The 16,929-nt window shown below is 46.5% G+C and overlaps 1 protein-coding gene and 1 long non-coding RNA gene across 2 annotated transcripts in view; one reads left to right on the plus strand and one right to left on the minus strand.

The window, feature by feature from the left end:
- Positions 1 to 2,135: 2,135 nt before the first annotated feature.
- Positions 2,136 to 3,599, minus strand: LOC137141803 (uncharacterized). Its single transcript, XR_010916742.1, has 2 exons — positions 3,563 to 3,599; positions 2,136 to 2,923 (listed from the first exon to the last, which is right to left on the minus strand). It is a non-coding gene; the product is annotated as an uncharacterized lncRNA (long non-coding RNA).
- Positions 3,600 to 5,659: 2,060 nt separating this feature from the next.
- UBAP2 (ubiquitin associated protein 2) overlaps positions 5,660 to 16,929 on the plus strand; it is a 127,039-nt gene continuing 115,769 nt past the window's right edge. The window contains exon 1 of the mRNA XM_067530851.1: positions 5,660 to 5,770. The gene's annotated coding sequence lies outside the window, so the exon portion shown is untranslated. The remainder of the gene's footprint in view (positions 5,771 to 16,929) is intronic.

Below are 16,929 nucleotides of genomic sequence, written 5' to 3' on the forward strand. Positions count from 1 at the left end.
TGTTGGAAGGGTGGGGGGGGGAAGAAGTTCTCCAAGCCACAGGAGGTGGCTTGGCGGGAGCCGCACAGCCAAGAGTGGGAGAAGGAAACTAGAGCTTAGCTGCCGGAAGGGGTGCACAAAGGCCCCACAGGTGACTTGAGGGGATCGAATGGGCTGCAGGAAGGGGGGATGAGGGGTAGAGATTGTCCACCTCTTTCTTTACGTTAGAAATCTTGCTTCTCACGCTGACATCAGGATTGTTCTGGGGTCTCCAGGAATTAACTATTCATTTTTAACGGAAGATTGTCACGTGATGAAACCACCAAGAATAGGTCCAACCAAAACTGACAATACGGATGCCTCCTCTTCTGCAGTCAGGCCAGCTCCTTCCCTTAGTTCTTCAGCTCTGCCTGCCTCCCTCCCTGCCAGTGCCACTGCTGCAGTGGGGTGATGGCCACTGCTGCACCCTGCATACCAAGTGGACTCCCACTCACACAGGTCTGCCATCTCCACTCATTTCAGTTTCCATTCGTCTCCAGCTGACACTCACCCCTGTGCCTCCTTGGCCTTTCCTTGGTGCAGCTGGACCTTGGACTAGTGCCATTCAGGATTCCTTCCCATTAACTGCAACACCCTTTCCTCGCACAGCCTGCTAGATGATCATTACATTTAAAAAACAGGCTCCAGGTTAGTTCCTCACTCCCAGACTAATGCTTGTTCTGATTTGCTGCCTGCTCAGGCCTCTTATTTCAGAGCTTGCTGCATCTAAGTGAAGTGCCAGGTAGGAGCCTGCCTTCAGCTTTCCACATAGTAATCGAAGACCTTTGCACCCCAAGTTTATCAGAATAGTTGGTTTCCTGGCAGCCACTCTGGCATTTCTTGGGGTTGGCTGTCAGCTCGGCAGTCCAGAGGGTCCTGCAGGATGGCCACTGCCTGGCTCAGGTGGTTCTCCCAGCAGCAGCTCTAAATCACAACATCGTTGAGATAGGCCGCAGTGTACTCAGTGTGGGCCTGCAGCAGATGGTCCATGAGCCACTGGAAGGTTGCGGGGGCCCCATGGTAGCCAAAGGGCATCTGGGTAAACTGGTAGAGCCCACTGGAGGTGGCGAAGGCTGTCTTTTCCTTTGAAGCTGGCTCCAGCGGGATCTGCCAGTATCCCTTAGCAAGTCCAGGGTGGTGATGTTGCAGGTCTCCCCTAAGCAGTCGAGACGCTCACCCACCCGAGGCATGGGGTAAGTATCAAATTTCGAAATGGCCTTGATGCGCCAAAAGTCAATACAGAAGCAACAGGTCCCATCTGGCTTGGGGACTAGCACAATGGAGCTGTGTCACTCACTCTGTGACTTCCCTATGACTCCCAGGTCCAGCATTGCCTGGACTTCTTGCTCCACCACCTCTCGCAGATGATGCAACTTCCCCCGAGTTGGTCTGGATGACGTGTTGGGCCCTGGTGGTTTGACCCGGCACAGCAGTAAATGTTCTGAGGTAGGCCTCCAGCACACATCAGGCTTGCCTCCACTGCTCTGTGGAGTGGGTGCCCCTGAGCAGGGGTTCATCAGCGGCGGAGACCTGGGGTCCCAATTCTGGCTCAGGGGGGTGTGGGGTAATCAGCGACCCCTCCCGTCTGCGCCTGGTCTTCAAGAGGTTTATGTGGTAGACTTGGCTCTTTGTCCGTCAGTCTGGCTGGCGGAACTTGTAAGTGATGGGGCTGACCTGGCGGATTACCTCATACAGACCTTGCCACCGGGCCAAGAGCTTGGACTCCTCTGAGGGGAGCAAGACGGGGACCTGATGCCCCGGCTCAAAGGTTCGTGCTGGGCTCCCCGGTTGTAGGTCCTGGCTTGGGCCCCCAGGATGGCCTGTAGCTTCTCTATGGTGTGGTTCCCAACCCGGGTCAGGTTCTCATACAGTTGCGTGATATACTGGAGGAGCCCCTGGGTCTGCTTCCAGGTCTCATGCATTAGGTCCAATAGTCCCTGGGGCTGGGGTCCACAGAGTCATTCAAATGGGGAGAACTGGGTGGAGGTTTGCAGTACTTACCGGATGGTGAGCACCAGGGATGGGATTGATTGGTCCCAATGGCGGAGGTCCTCCAGTGGGAACTTGTGGCACATCCCCTCCGGTTAAAACTTTCCATCAGGCCATCTGTCTGGGAAAGGTGGACCCAACTAAGGGTGGGGTCCTCCCTCTGGTCTTGGCTGAAGTCAACCCCTCTGCCAATGGGAGGGGTTCCTCACCATCTGGTCGGGCCAGAGCATCCTCCCAAGGTTCACTGAGTCCTGGGGGCGGGGCTGGTGGGTCATTCAGATGACTCCCCGCCCGGTGCCTCATCTTTGCCCTTGAGGGCGTCTCCTTCAAGGGCCTTGAGCGGGTCCTAGAGGGTCGTAGAATGCAGGACCCCATTGAACTCTGGCCAGTCTTGCCGGAGGATGATGGGGTACAGGAGCTTTGGGGCGACCTCCACGGTGATCACCCAGGTTACCCTGTCTACAGTCAGTGTCACTCAGTCATGGCCTCACGTCCCCATGGATACAGCACAGCTAGATCTGTCCTCCGGTTGGGTCTGTGGCTGGGGTGAGTCGCTGCTGCACAAGGGTCGGCCCGCAGCCAGACTTGACTAGAGCATCTACTTGTCCTCTGTTGAGGCCTATGGGATCACCACCTTGATGCTGGCGTGTCGGTGGGCTCGGGTCTCTCCCGTATACACCTTCCCGAAGGAATAATTGATGGTAGGACATTGCCACTGGAGGTGCCCGAAGCAGCCACAAGTGAAACAGGGCCCCATCTTCTGGCTCTGTCACGGATAGCCTTTATGCCATGAGGCTTCGGAGCGGATCGTGGCAGCCCAATGTCAGGCGAGGAGCGGCCTTAGGACTGGAGGGTCTTCCAGCAGCTGGGAGAGAGTTCCAGGAGGTGGTTGTGATTCCCGGCGCCACGGGAGTCTCTGCAGCCAAGGCAGAACTAAATATTATCTAGACCATCCCTGACAGGTGTTTATCTAACCTGCTCTTTAAAATCTCCAATGATGAAGATTCTACAACCTCCCTAGGCAATTTATTCCAATGTTTAACTACCTGGATACAATTAAAATTCAGAGCCAACTACTTTGGACAAAATGAATAAATCTCTGGTCCTTTTGCACTGTGGATCCCTATTGTAGCAGTCTCCTAAGAGACTAGGAGAAAATCCCTGTTACACTAGACGTTCTAGAGGTTGGACGTAGGCTAGGGAATATGCAATCCCTTCTTTAGAACTGTCACATTTGGGCATTGGGTATGCAATGAATGCCTAAAGTGTTCAAAGCCTAGGTGGAACTCCAGGGTTACATCTTATCACCTTTACTTGCTACTTCATCCAGCTGCTGATTTTGGAAATGGCACTGTTTACATCTGACATGAAGGGGATACGGCGCAGTGTGTCATATGCATACTGCAAGCAGCTCTCCAAACAACTTCACGGAGCAGTATTTGTTGAGTAACATGATGGAGAGGAGTGAGCTCTGTGTGACCCCATAGGGGAGCATTTAGAAGTGGAGGAACAGTTGCTTGTAATGAACCTCTGGATTTAGTCTGAGAGGATGTACCTGAGCCGTTTCAGGACTTGCTGATTGCTGGAGTCTGGGCAGACATGTCTGATGATCAATGATATCAATTGCTGTAGAAATGTCCAGTTGGATGAATATGGACATACTTCCCTTGTCTTTGGACACTACACAGATGAAGTAAGTATTTTACAGTTGTCCTAACTAATTACATAAATGTAAAACAATTTGTAAAAGAGGCAGTGTGGTCTGGAGTGTAACAGAGAGGTTTCTACCACCTGAGATCAGGGTCCTGTTCCCCATTCTGCCACAATATCCCTCCATGGTATTTTTAGTAAAAGTCAGGGATGGATCACGGGCTTCCGTGAATTTTTGTTTATTGCTCACAAGTTGTGACCTGTCCCTGACTTTTGCTAAAAATACCCGTGACAGAATCTTAACTATTGTTATAACTCAAGTGTTGCCTCTAACTCAAGTCCTGTCCACACAAAAAAATCCTTGAGTGTGATGGTGCTTTTTCACTTAAGTTGAGCGGCCCATCGGGCTGAAATTTGAGTTAGTGTGACACTTCTGCTGCTAATGTGACTACTTCGCAGGGTGGGTGCTAGCTAGCTCCACTCAGTGCCACTAATGCTCCAATGCCTTCCCACAATTCCTACCAAGTGCCCAGAAAGGACAGACAAGGTCTCCCATAATTCACTGGGAAAGAATTCAGAGTGGCGTAACTTACTGCTGTGCAAAGAACCATGGGATATACCCCCAGAAGTCTTAGTGCTACACAGTGAGTGCCATGCCAATACAGGCACAGCAGCTTGTGTGTTATTTGATAGTGTAGCAGTTTTGACCTGAGCTCTGACAACTTGAGAGAAGTAACTCAAGTATAGATAATTTGATTAACTCAGCAGGGAAGACGTACTCTTAGACGTGATTAGCTAACTGCACCTAACAGGCTAAAACAGTTCAATTCTTGCTGAAGTCAGTGGAAAAACTGTTTGACATGAATTTGAGTAAGATGGGGCACAATACCCACAGAAAATGAATAATTCATAATTTCCATGAGTTACACTATTTTCTTCAGTGAAGCCAGTGCACAAGTTTGCAAGAGGATGTAACTGTATGGAAAGTTGAAAAGGGAAGTAAGTAACATGCTGTTTCTAAGTTAGGGTTGATTTACATGAGAAAGTTACCCTGGTTTAATGTAAGGTATGATTTTTAAACCAACTTAAATTGTTGCAAAAGTTTGTGTGAGCACCCTTGTCTTTTCTCAGTTTAGTCTAAATCGATAAGGAACCTCTTTAAGCTAAACTGAAATAAGATACACGTAAACTGAAATAAAACTGGTCTCCACCCAGCTTTTTACAGTGGTTTAAAGTTAAGCAGACAGGGCCTTAGAAGAGGGGAACAAAGAACAAATGTCAGTTCTGAAATCAGGTTAATTTTCAACGACCTATAGCTCAAAAATATACAAGGCATCTTCTGCAAACATTGCAGATGCACCCTGCCCTGGCTTTAGAGTAAGTGTGACAACTTGCACACCAAACCGCTTTTCCAAACCAGAGTGTTAGAGGGGGCTGAAGGAAGGCAGTTGCATCTCTAATGATGGAGAGTCTGCCACCTTTACAGGCCCCCCCCCCGGGGTGCTGACCTCCCCTTGCCCCCCCCGGGGTGCTGACCCCCCGGGGTTGCCCCTACTTGCCCCTACCCCCTCCCCAGAGCTCCCCTCTCCCAGCCCCCCCCCCCGGGGTGCTGACCTCCCCTTGCCCCTACAGCCCCTCCCCCACCCCAGAGCTCCCCTCTCCCTTCCAGCCCCTCCCACCCCAGGGGGCGAAGACTGACCTGCCCCCCCTCCCGTCTAACCCCCGCTTGAACTGCCCCAACCCCGCCTTACAGCCGGAAGGCGCGCTGGACGCAGAAGCCACGCCCCCTGAGGAGCTAAGCTCCGCCCCTGCCGCCGGCGGGGCGCAGAGTCACTCCCCTTCCCGCTCCCGGCCTCGCTAGGCAACCCTGGTCACGCGCTGAGGGCGTGTCTTTGTCTCCCTGTGTCACGTGGCGGGAGCGGCTGAACCCGACGTCGGGGGTCACGTCCCGTGAAAAGCCGCGGGGCGGGCGGCGCGCGCGCGCGCTCTGTGGGTCACGTGGCGGGGGAAGAGGCGGAGGCCGCGCGCGGCGCTGCGCCGCAGCGGGGGGGTGGGGGTGGGTGTCACGTGACAGTGGTGGGCGCCGCTGCTGCTTTGTGAGCACATTGGGCAGGTAACGAGCGGGCCGGGGGAGGGAGCAACCCCCCCCCTCCACCGGGAACCAGCCCGGGGCCGGCCGGGGGGCGGGGAGAGCGGAGCCCCCAGAGCAGACCCGGAGGGAGCCCACCTCTCCCTCAGCGCCAGGGGCACGGCGGGGGGCGGAGCCCCCCCCCCCCCACCCGCCTCTCTCCTCCGGGGGGGGAGCGGAGCGGAGCCCGCTCATCCATCCCCGGGGCAGCGGAGCCCCTCCCCCGTGCGGCCCCGCTCCTCTTCCCCCGGCGGGAGCAGAGCCCCTCCTCTGCCCCACACCCCCGGGGAGAGCGGGGCCCCCCTCACCCCCTGTCTCCTCTTCTCCCCCTGAGAGAGAGCGGAGCCCCCCCCCCCGAGGGAGGGAGCAGAGCCCCCCTCGGCCCCCATTTCCCCTTGGGGAGAGAGAGAGAGAGAGCGCGGAGCCCCCTCGCCCCCATTTCCCCCCTTGCTCCCCCAGAGAGGGGGAGGGGAGCCCTCTTGCCACCCATCTCCCCCCCCTACCCGAGAGAGGGAGCAGAGCTCCCCTTGCCTTCATCTTGCTTCCCTCCAGAGAGGGAGTAGAGCCCCCCTGCCACCTCTCTTCTCCCCCCTCAGAGGAGGAGTAGAGCCCCCTACCTCTCTTTTCCCTGAGAGAGAAAGAAGACTCCCCCCCCCCCATTGCCTCTCTCCTCTTCCCCTCCTCCCCCGCCAGGGAGAGCAGAGCCCCCTTCCCCACTGTAGCCCCTCTCAGGAGGGTAGAGCCCCTTTGGGTTTCAGGGGGCAGGAGATGGGGGAGAGAAGGTCAGCAGAACCTCATCCCCTCCCCTGTTAATGAGAAGGGGCCCGGGTCTGGTGGTGGGGTGAGCAGAGTGGATCAAGAGAGCCCCTCCGCCCACCCAGGGAGGTCTTTTGTTTCCAGGCCCCAAACTCCCTTGTCTTTTCCCTGCACCTAGCAGGGAGCTCTAGTTTCCCCTTTCTTTCTGACACTCGAGGGGTGGTGGAGGAGCGGAGTTGGGGGTGTTTCTGCTCCTCGGGCTCCCCTCTCTCTCCCCTCAAATGGATTGGGGGAATCGAGCCCTCCTGGCCTTACTTCCCTTTTCCCACCAGAGAGACCCCATTGCCCCTTCCTTATAATCTCTTGCACTCCCCCCCCCCCCCCCACTCTCTGTCTCTCAGGGGAGTGAAGGCCCGAGTCTCCTTTCTCCATGCCTTGTCTGCTTCTCCTCCCACTGTAGGGTTGGGGGAGGCTGCTGTCCCCTCTCACTGGAGGGGGCAATGTTTTCTCTTCCAGGTCCTAGTCTCATCTCCCAGTTGGGAGGTCAGAAGCCTTCGTCAGCCCTTTCTACCCCGCTCCACCCCACATGGTTCCCCTAAGAACATCAGAATGGCCATCCTGGGTCAGACCAATGATCCGTCTAGACCAGAGGTCTCTAAACTGTGGGGTGCTTCCCCCCTAGGGGGAGGCATGGTGGGGGCTGGGAGGAAATGTCATCCAACTCTGGCTGTGGCCCTGCGCCCTGGCTCCTGGCCAACCCGGCCCCAGACCCATGGCTGCAGCTCCAACCTCCACCCTGGCCCCAGCCACAGCTTGGGTCCCGGCCCCTGACCGCAGCTTTGGTCCCGCTCCTGGCCCCGACTACTGATTGCGGCTCCTGGGGGGGCGGGGGAGGGTGCGACCCCAAAAGTTTGAGGACCACTGATCTTGACCAGTATCCTGTCTTCTCACAGTGACTGGTGCCAGATGCATTCAGAGGGAATGAACAGAACAGGGCAATTATCAAGTGATCCATCCACTGTTGTTTAGTCCCGGCATCTAGCTGTCAGAGACTTAGGGGCACCCAGAGCGTGGGGTTGCCTCCCTGACCGTCTTGGCTAAGGTTGAGGGCTTTGTGTGTCAGGCCTTCCAATTCTGTGCCTCTTACTAGGCCTAAATCCCCTAATGCCCGTTTTCCCTGTGCCTCTCATTGGAGGAAGGGGCTCTGACTTACTTCTCTTGGGACCCCAACTCTTGTGGTTTTCACTACATCCCCAGAGTCTTTCTCCCAGTGAGAGGCACAGGAAAGGGGCCAGGGAGTGTAGGTCAGGCTCTTACGGGAAGCAGGAGGGGAGAAAAGCCAGAATTGTAGGGCTCTTTACCCCCTTAAAACTGATTTTTTTTCTTTCCATGTCCATTTTCAGTGTGGGAGGGAGATCTGGTTTCTTCTTCCCCCAGACTCCAGTCTGTCTTCACTGGTTTGGAATTTGGACTTCGGTCTCCTCTCCCTCTCACCAGATTTTTGGTTGTCCTGTACCTTGGCTGTCAAGGAGAGGGGTCTCTGATTCCTCCCCTTCTCTTGTCTGCCTTGAATTCTTGTCTTTTTTATTGCAAAAAGGAGCTCTGTTTTCCTCTGCTGCCCCACTGTTCTCTGCTGCTTCTGTATGTGTGTTTTGTTGGGGGAGTCTAGTCCCCTCACAAGATACCAGGGTTGCTGGGAATGTCTGAGGTCTGCTCATGTTGGGGTCAGGGTTATGGGCAAGGTCTCTGTTGCCTTCAAAGTGAGGGTAGGGTTGATGCAGGGGGTGTGTCTTTGGTTCCTTTTCTAATTCATGTGCAGGCTGAATGGGAGCTGGCATTACAGGGAAGAGAAGGGTGAATTATTATTGAGCTGGATATTGTGTGATGTTTCCATGCTGCTTTTCTTCTACTGCTTCCTGGTGCTCCCCTCTTATTTTGTGAGGGAGGTAGCAAGTCAGTGGCTGTGATCATTGAAAGGCCACCCAAACAATAATATCTTCTTCTTCGCAGCAGGTTGCATGAGGACAAGACTGTGAATGATCATCTCTATATCAACACTCCCCACCCAGTCTTCTCTTGTCCCTGATTTTGCTTGGCTGCTGGAAAATTGGTGTCCAGGTGTTCCTGCATTTAGTCACTTACATTTTGAAAACAAATCTGCACTTTCATTGCTATTGTCCTTGAAGAAAATTATCTCAGGAAAGTGTAAACTCCTCTGCTGGGAATTGGGTGTAGAAAGGGAACTGCTGTCATTTCAGATCTGACTGCAATGGGGTCTGAATTCAGCTCAGACTAAAAATTTGGCTACTGAAGTATCTGGAAATGCTATTTAATATTTGTTATGAATAGACTAAAGTGACCCAGGTTTAAAGTCTCTCTCCTCTAGGAACATTTTGAGTGTGGACACACACAGCCATCTTGCTTATGTTCAGAAAAATCCTGTGAAACTGAAACCAAGGGTTCTGTGTTGTTGTGTGCATGCCCTGTAAGTAACTCAAGGGGCCAGCTCTCCCCTCCCCTTGTCACCAAAGAGCAATCAGTCCCCTAGTCATCTTAATTTGAGTAAATGATGTATGGTTATAATAATGCAGAAGATCAAGGCAATAGCCTCTGGGGTGGTGTTGCCTGGAAATGGTGGGGCCCTCCTGGCGTGACAGCAGCTGTTTTTTTCAAGGAGAGAAATTGGAACTGGATGTGAGTGAAGGAAAGGGAGGGGGAGGATGTGCAGGACGGGAGGAGCAGCACTTTCCATTGAAATGGAGCCCTTCACAACAAATGGCATCAAATAAGCCTTTGGAAAGCTCTTTCGTTTTTAATATCCATCAGCCTCTTTTAGCAATTCCCATGGTCTTATCATATTCCCCGGTGGAATCTGGGTTTGGATTCTTACCTGACTGGCCCCATATTTATATGGGAGCCTTAGTCAGGTATGGTGGTTTGATTTAATTTTTGCTTGAAGTGTTTATTTTTAAGTGTATCTATAAAACTTTAGCAACTGAGACTAAATCAGTTTGCAGTGTTGGAGATGGCTTTTTTGTGCTCCTGAAATGTTATATGCAGGTGCTGTATTAATTAGTGTAAATACATGCCGATGATTTATAATTTGGGGAAAATGAGCAAAGTTTGTGTTTATTAATGCTTCCGATATTTGCTCACTTATAAAAAAGTGGTTGTGAAAGTTCGGTTCCACTTCATACTAGTTACTGCATTTTTAGCTGATCAGTACAGAAAATGACCTTTACAAATGTTATAATTAAAATAAAGACAAAATCCGGGAAATTCAGAAATGATGGCCAGCTCTCTGTTTACCTCATGACACTTTGGCCAGCCTCCTCTATCTTCTCCCCCCCCCCCCCCCAATAAAAAAAAAAAATAAAAAAAATCCTCACATTACTGAGAGTTAAGGATGAATTGTCAGTATTATGACTACATGTAATTCTTGCTTATTTTTAGAGCTAACAACATTTTTAATATTACTGTGTAACCTAAGCAAATGCTAAACTCTTACACAAAAACAAGGACTTTGGTAGTTTATTTAACTTTAGGAATGGCTGCATTATTCTTTTGAAACTTGCTGTTTAAAAGCAGGATATTTAGGCAGGAGACAGGTCAGGTTTTAGGGCAGGTCTACACTTAAAATGCTGCAGTAGCATTACTATAGCGCTTCAGTGAAGACGACACTACGCCGATGGAAGAGCTTTTCCTGTTGGCATAGTTAATCCAACGCTGCGAGAGGCAGTAGCTATGTCAACCGGAGAAGCCCCGCCGTCCTTATAGCACTGTCTATGCTGGGGATTAGGTTGTTATAACTGCATTGCTCAGTAGTTAAAGCAATGTAAGTTAGTAGTGTAGACCTGGCCTAAGACTAGTGGATTTTTACATTTTTAGGGAAGCTTTTATCTTTCTATTGCTCATGCCCTCTTAACTACACTAGTTGTTACAGAACTGTCTAGTAATTAGTGCCCAAGACAGGTGTGGAATATTTGTATAAAGACTAGAATAGAATGTTACTACCATAGTAACACTTGGGGCAGGTATTTCAGAATGGAATAAACCTGCAAACATACCCTACTTTATCATGAAAACACTTCTTTATAGTCAGTCTTGTGGCTAAAGCACAAGACGGGGAATCAGAAGATTTTGCTTTTGTTCCTAGCTTTGCCACAGACTTGCTGCTGTGACTTGGATAGTCATGTCACCCCTCTGTGCCTCAGTTTACCCACATGTAAAAAGGGGATCACGTGGACAGCACAGGATGGTTGTGTGAAGTTTTATGTTTTTGAGGGTGTGTTGAAATCCTTGGACGGAAGGTCATATGAAAATGTGCACATTTTTATTTCATAATTTTTCTTAAGACATTTTTCAGATGTGTTTTTTAGTAAAAGGTTTTTGTTCCTTCAGAGCTCATCACATCCTACTTGCTCTTCAGTGAAGCCCAGATTTAGGGCTTGTGATACTTATTCCATTTAACTCACCTAAATGCATTACCATCTATTCATTGTAGGAAGCATGAGAGGCTGTGAGATGAAGCCTTTTATTAAGGCGCCAACCTGTAATAATAGCAAAAGAAATGCAGAAAAACCCTGTCCATATTACACCAATGTAATATATTCTCTACCCACCTTTAATGTCAACAAACTAACTTCAGCCAGAACTCTTCACATGTGGTTCCTGTGGATGGAATTGTTCCCACCTTCTGTGCTCTTTGACTGCTTCAGTTAAGACTGCAAGAAGCTCTTGCTGCAAAGTGTTTTGAAGGTAGATTTGACAGCCAGTTTCTCTTTGTTTCTTAAATCAATCTTCTAGCAGGTCAGATGGAGGAATTACTAACTTGGTTAAGTGTAACAGGTTGTGTTAAAATCAGTGGAGTGTTTTCCATGTTGAGGGAGCTTTGATCTTTCCCAGAACTTTTTTTAAAAAACTTTTAAACAGAAAAAAGTTCATCCTAAGTGAGCATGGCAGGATTTTTGCTTTATCCTACTGAAAACACAGTTTACTCCAAATTTGTAACGGGTGCATACACAGCAAAGTTTATCAGTGCTCTTAAGATTCAGATGCCAAACTTCTGTGGTTACTTGAACAAAACAAAAATATTTTGCTTTTCTTAATTTCTATTTTTGACCCATCAAGGTTATAAAAACGTCACCCAGTTTAATGGCAAATATCCTTTTCTTACTCCATTAAGCAGTCATATAGTTTAGTTGTAAAATTCAGATTTTACAGCTGAGTGTATTCCCAAATATGCATCGTGGCACTGTGTGGCATGGAATCTATTTGTGCAGTTTTACTGTGAGCAAAATAGATTTAATCTGAAACATTTTACTTGCATTTCTCAAGACTAAGATATTGTTTCTAGAAGTAAGAATTGTTTGAGGGAAGAGCTCTCGAGACCAAATTAAGATCCTTTCTGATATATTTATTTTAGATTCTTCGTACTAGATCTAAATTTGAATACTGTTTGGGCCACAGTGATTATAGTCATTCATAGTGGAACAAATGGTTAACTATTTGGTTGAAAATATTAAAAGCTCTAAAACTGAAATATGGTAAAAACATATCTGTGAGATTTGATGTTTTATCACATTGTACACATTTTTTGTGTGCGAAGGAAATTGCTATTGGCTATTTCCTCTGACAATTCTATGAACTGCATTTTGCTTGGTCTTAAAGCTTGTACTGTGCATAGCTGTCTGCTAGACCAGTTTCAGCTCAGTGTGACTCTTTTAACTTGTACTGTGGTCAAGTTTTGCTCTGTTGCAACGGTGTAATTCCAGAGTACCTCCACTGAAGTAATTGTGATGCCAGAATGTGGCTTACTGTCTTGTCTACACTGTGGGCATAGCTGCTGTGCCACAAATGTAGATGCTTCCTACATGGACAGAAAGTTTTTTTCCAGGTATGTTGGTGATCTGTTTCCCTGAATAGTGGTACCTCACTTGATGGAAGAATTTTTCCATCGATCGGCTGTGTCTACACTGGGGGTTAGGTTGGCTTCACTATGGCGCTCAGGGGTATATGAGTTTTTCACTGATTGAAATCAAGGCGATTTAAAGTGGCAACTTAAATCATGATTTTAATCACGAAGTGGAAAACCTTGATTTAAATCATTGATTTTAATCAGCTTTTCCATTTGTACTTCAGTTATTTTCTAAAGAGAGGTGCATTCTTATTGGTTGATATAACCATTAAAACATGTTGATTTACAACTAAACAGATGGTTTACACTAGATTTGGTACATCTTTGTGCTACTTAGGAAGGTACACTATAACTATGTACATTTATTTAAGCAACTGTGTAGTTTAATATTTTCAGATTCTTATTAGTTGTATGTTTTTAATATGTTAGAAAATGCTGAATGATATATTGCCTACTTATGTAATTAACTCTTTGCTCATGATTTGTGTCAAGCTACATTAGGATGGTAACTGGAATTTAATTAAACACCTAACAGTATATAAAACTTATTTTTGGGAAACAAAACAACCTTAAATGTTTTGGATATTTAAGCATCTCTTATAAAAACGTGTTTTACATTTACAGCTAAACGATTTATTAAAGGAACAGAGGCTTAACTGTAGTCAGTGAATTAAACTGATTGTTTCAGGTTAGCCTGGGAAAATTTTCAAATCTGCCTAAGTGAAAGTGACTGGAGCTTAAATTCTTACTCACCTAAGTCCATAGAAAATGAGATGACAGTCTCCTAAATTACTTAGGCTATCCTTCAAACTTTTTAAACTAGTAGATCTCATCCCCCCCTCCTTGTTTTTATTCATAGACTTGGAGAGAGAGAAGTTTTCCTGCTTTTTCAACTCCCAGTTGATTTCTCAACTTTGAATGAATTGGACCAAAAGAATAAAATATTCTTTTTGTGCCTGCAGGAGAGGCTACTGCTGCCGAAAGCTGGTTTAGCATGTCAACAAACTGGTTCTAGGTACTTAGCTAGTAACTTCTACCAGTTCAGGGGTGTGACTTTTCTTAAAACATCAGCAAACATGTACTGCTTGAATGGTTCATCTCTAGTCCTGACATTTTTAATGGTTGGCATGATTGATGGGTGATTATTAGATGCCCATGTCATAGCAGCAGCATCTTTTTCGGCAGTTAGGCTTCTATCCTGATATTTTGGGTTGAGAATATTGGCAAGAAAATGAGGTGGAGCAAGTGCTAGATCCATCTGCTTTTTTAATGACTACAATTGAATTTTGTTGTTGGATATTTCTTTCTTCAGTGTCTCTTGAAGTTCTCTCCAAATTTCAACAGCATCAGCAATCTTCAGTTTGTGTCCAAGACTATGGAAATAGGTTTCAGTATATTCAGCATATCTTCTACATTTCTTTTTCGTTCAATGTTGACTACTTTGGCTGTGATAGTTCCATCTATTTTGTCATGATTTTCTTCACAAATTGTCATCAGAATAGGCCAGTTCTTAATACATTGTTCAAAACACTCAACCACTGAATTCCGTTGTACATCTTGCAAGAGAATTAATTTGTATCTTTCTGCTCTCTTTGGTGAAGATGAAGCAAAGTAGTGGTTACAGAAATATTTAGCAATTTCAACAACTTTTTGCTTTATTGTCTGAGTTATGCGTAAGTCATTGGCTGAAAGATGCATCAAATGACCACCGCACCCATGTGTTGTAAGTTTCAGGTTCCCTTCATTATTATCTTCTAGATTTCTGTGACAAATTTATACAGTTGATGCTTGAATGTTCACAGTTAGAGCTTTTACTGCTACTTCTTTTAAGTGTCCTGCTGTATGGGCATTTTCTGATGTATCAGTTGTTTCTGTAAGACAAACAACCCCATCTTCTGTTGTCACACAAGCATTAGTTACTGAATCGTGTACATTTCTCCACCGATCAAAGATTCAGATTAACAAATTTCCCATTAATGTTTTTTGCATACTGTTCAATTTCCTTCTCTAACACTATATCTAGCGACCTTCCAGCAATGTCTACTATGCCAGGTGTAACGTTTATTCTGAAAAAGATGAAAGGGAGAACTTGTACATAAATGAAGAAGGTCTTTGTTTTGATACAGAAATGTATTGTCTTATGTATGTTTAGTTGCAGCACTGCTGGTGGTACCGGCAGGTGACTCTGAAGTTGTAGATGTTGCAGGTGATGGACATTTATAACTCCTTATGTCTAAGCCAGACCTTGCAACAAAATGGTAAACAAAAGTCACTCTCACTCACTGAGACTGTAAATTAATGATTGCTCCTACCGCAGCTATTTGTACCAAATCATAAGAGTATCTAAATCTATTTAAACTCTTATCTCTAGCAACATACCAAACAGCTTGGGGGGGAGGGGGATTTTTAAATGTTAAAATTCATAAATGTATAATAAAACTTTATTTTTAAACAGGAAATCTTCACCTAGGATGTTTGCTTATATTGAGCAACTAAAATTATCTCAGAAGTCCAGCAGTAATAGTAAAAATGTAATTGATAAATACTCCCTCAATAAATTAACATACCAATTATATTTTGAACGCAAACATTTTGAAATTCGTAAACCACCCAAAACACACATATATGACAATGGGGATAGATAGATTTATTTCAGAAATAGACTTTCATTTTGGCTTTAGATCAGACATTTTTTTGTCACTGTCTTGGGGGTGCAGTTTGGGATTTGGACATATAAGTGATCTCAGTTGCAGATGTTAAATTCTGGTGCTTAAATGCTATAGGGATGAGTGAGATATAAATAAATAGAATTGCACTGGACACCCTTATACTTCAATCTCATTTGGCCAAGTTGGTGCAGATGAGTAGATTATCCGATGCATAACTAAATATGGGGGGTAGGAGAGGGCTAGTGGTTGAGTCTTATTCCAGACAAGATTGAGATAATACTATGAGGTTGGGGAAAGCAATTTAATGAGTGAGTGGAGTGGTTGTTTTGGATGCTTTGAAGGGAAGGGCGTCTGCCTGTTGCTTGTGATACAGGTTCACAATCTGGGACTTCTGTTTCATTCCCAGCTGCTTCTAGAACTCCAGATAGCAGCAGTGGACAAAAATGTTTTTTCATCTGTCCTTGGGTAGAAGATGAACCTCTTCTGCAATAATCAGTGCTTGTATCATTTCACGGTTAGATTGCTGCAGTGCATTCTAGAGGAGGCTACACGGGAAGACCAGAATGTGGTCTTCACTTGCTTCATGGAGCTTGTCACAGGAGTGGTTTATACCCGAGCTGTGTCATCTGCTCTGGCTGCCATTTTGTGTCAGGAACATTTTGGGGTGTTTTATTCTATAAAACCCTAAATGGCTTGGGAGTTGCCTGGTTAACTGAGACACAAACTGTGGGTGGTACCATCAAAGCTGAGGTGCTTGAGCTTAGCAGTTACCCAAAAGGAGGTTGATAGCAGGGCATTTTTGGTGAGAGCTCATCCGTTCCAGAACTTGTTTACCCCTTTACTTGACAGAGCCTAAATCCGCTGACCTTCAGGGCACACTGAGGATCTGTCTGTTCTCTCAGGCTTTTGGAAAGGGGATAGATTAGAATCATAGAAGGTTAGGGTTGGAAGGGAACACAGGAGGTCATCTAGTCCAACCCCCCTGCGTTGGTCAGGTGAAGGAGACGCTAGGTGGATTTAAGTGTAATGTTGATGGTGGGAGTTACTAATTACTCCTGCTGAGGTGAAGGGGTGAGAGGAATTCATACTTTGATCTCTGTTGTCTTTCTTTTTAAATGAACATCTAAAACATAAGGATATATTCATGTTTTAAAGAAATCCACATTTTTGTGGCTGCAGAATGGAGACCTGGTTAGCCACCCATAATTCAGTAGAGGTAGCTCTAGACAGGGCTCCGGCATTTTACCACTGTCATCTGCACAGTGCTAGAAGTGCTTGAACTGTGTTTAGACAACAGTTATCACCGCAGCAGTTGCATGTGTGGTGAACGATGTCGATGTCCTTTACTGCCAGTGTACATACAGCAGTTAAGGCTGGGCAGAGTATTTGGCACCTAATATATATACCCTTTTGTAATTTAGAAAATAAGTTTTTTTTTGTTTGTTTTTTGTTTTTACCAAATTGTATAATACTTCAAAAACGCTTCTAAAACAAAACTTTGTTTTGAAGCATTTGCTGCTCATGTATTTCTGACTTGGGCTAGTGCATGAAATTCTGAAAGTGGAAACAACAGACTACCCTTTTTTTCTCCGTGTTAAGTGCAAAAAATAAGCAGACTGCAAGTGTAGTGACAATTGAATTAGATGGTTAACATTACTTCAGTTCTAATAATCTTGGGTATTAGAAATACAAGGAAGGGAAATCTTAAGGCTTTTACCTTTTATTTCAAAGGACTGAAAAGACATGTCAGGTTTTCCTTAGAAGCTTATGTAAAATGTTTCTGTATTGTGGCTTGTTTCCCT

Source organism: Emydura macquarii, unplaced genomic scaffold (genome assembly GCF_026122565.2).
Source record: "Emydura macquarii macquarii isolate MOO-44397 ecotype Brisbane River unplaced genomic scaffold, CSIRO-AGI_Emac_v2 contig_3114, whole genome shotgun sequence".
Classification (NCBI taxonomy): domain Eukaryota; kingdom Metazoa; phylum Chordata; order Testudines; family Chelidae; genus Emydura; species Emydura macquarii.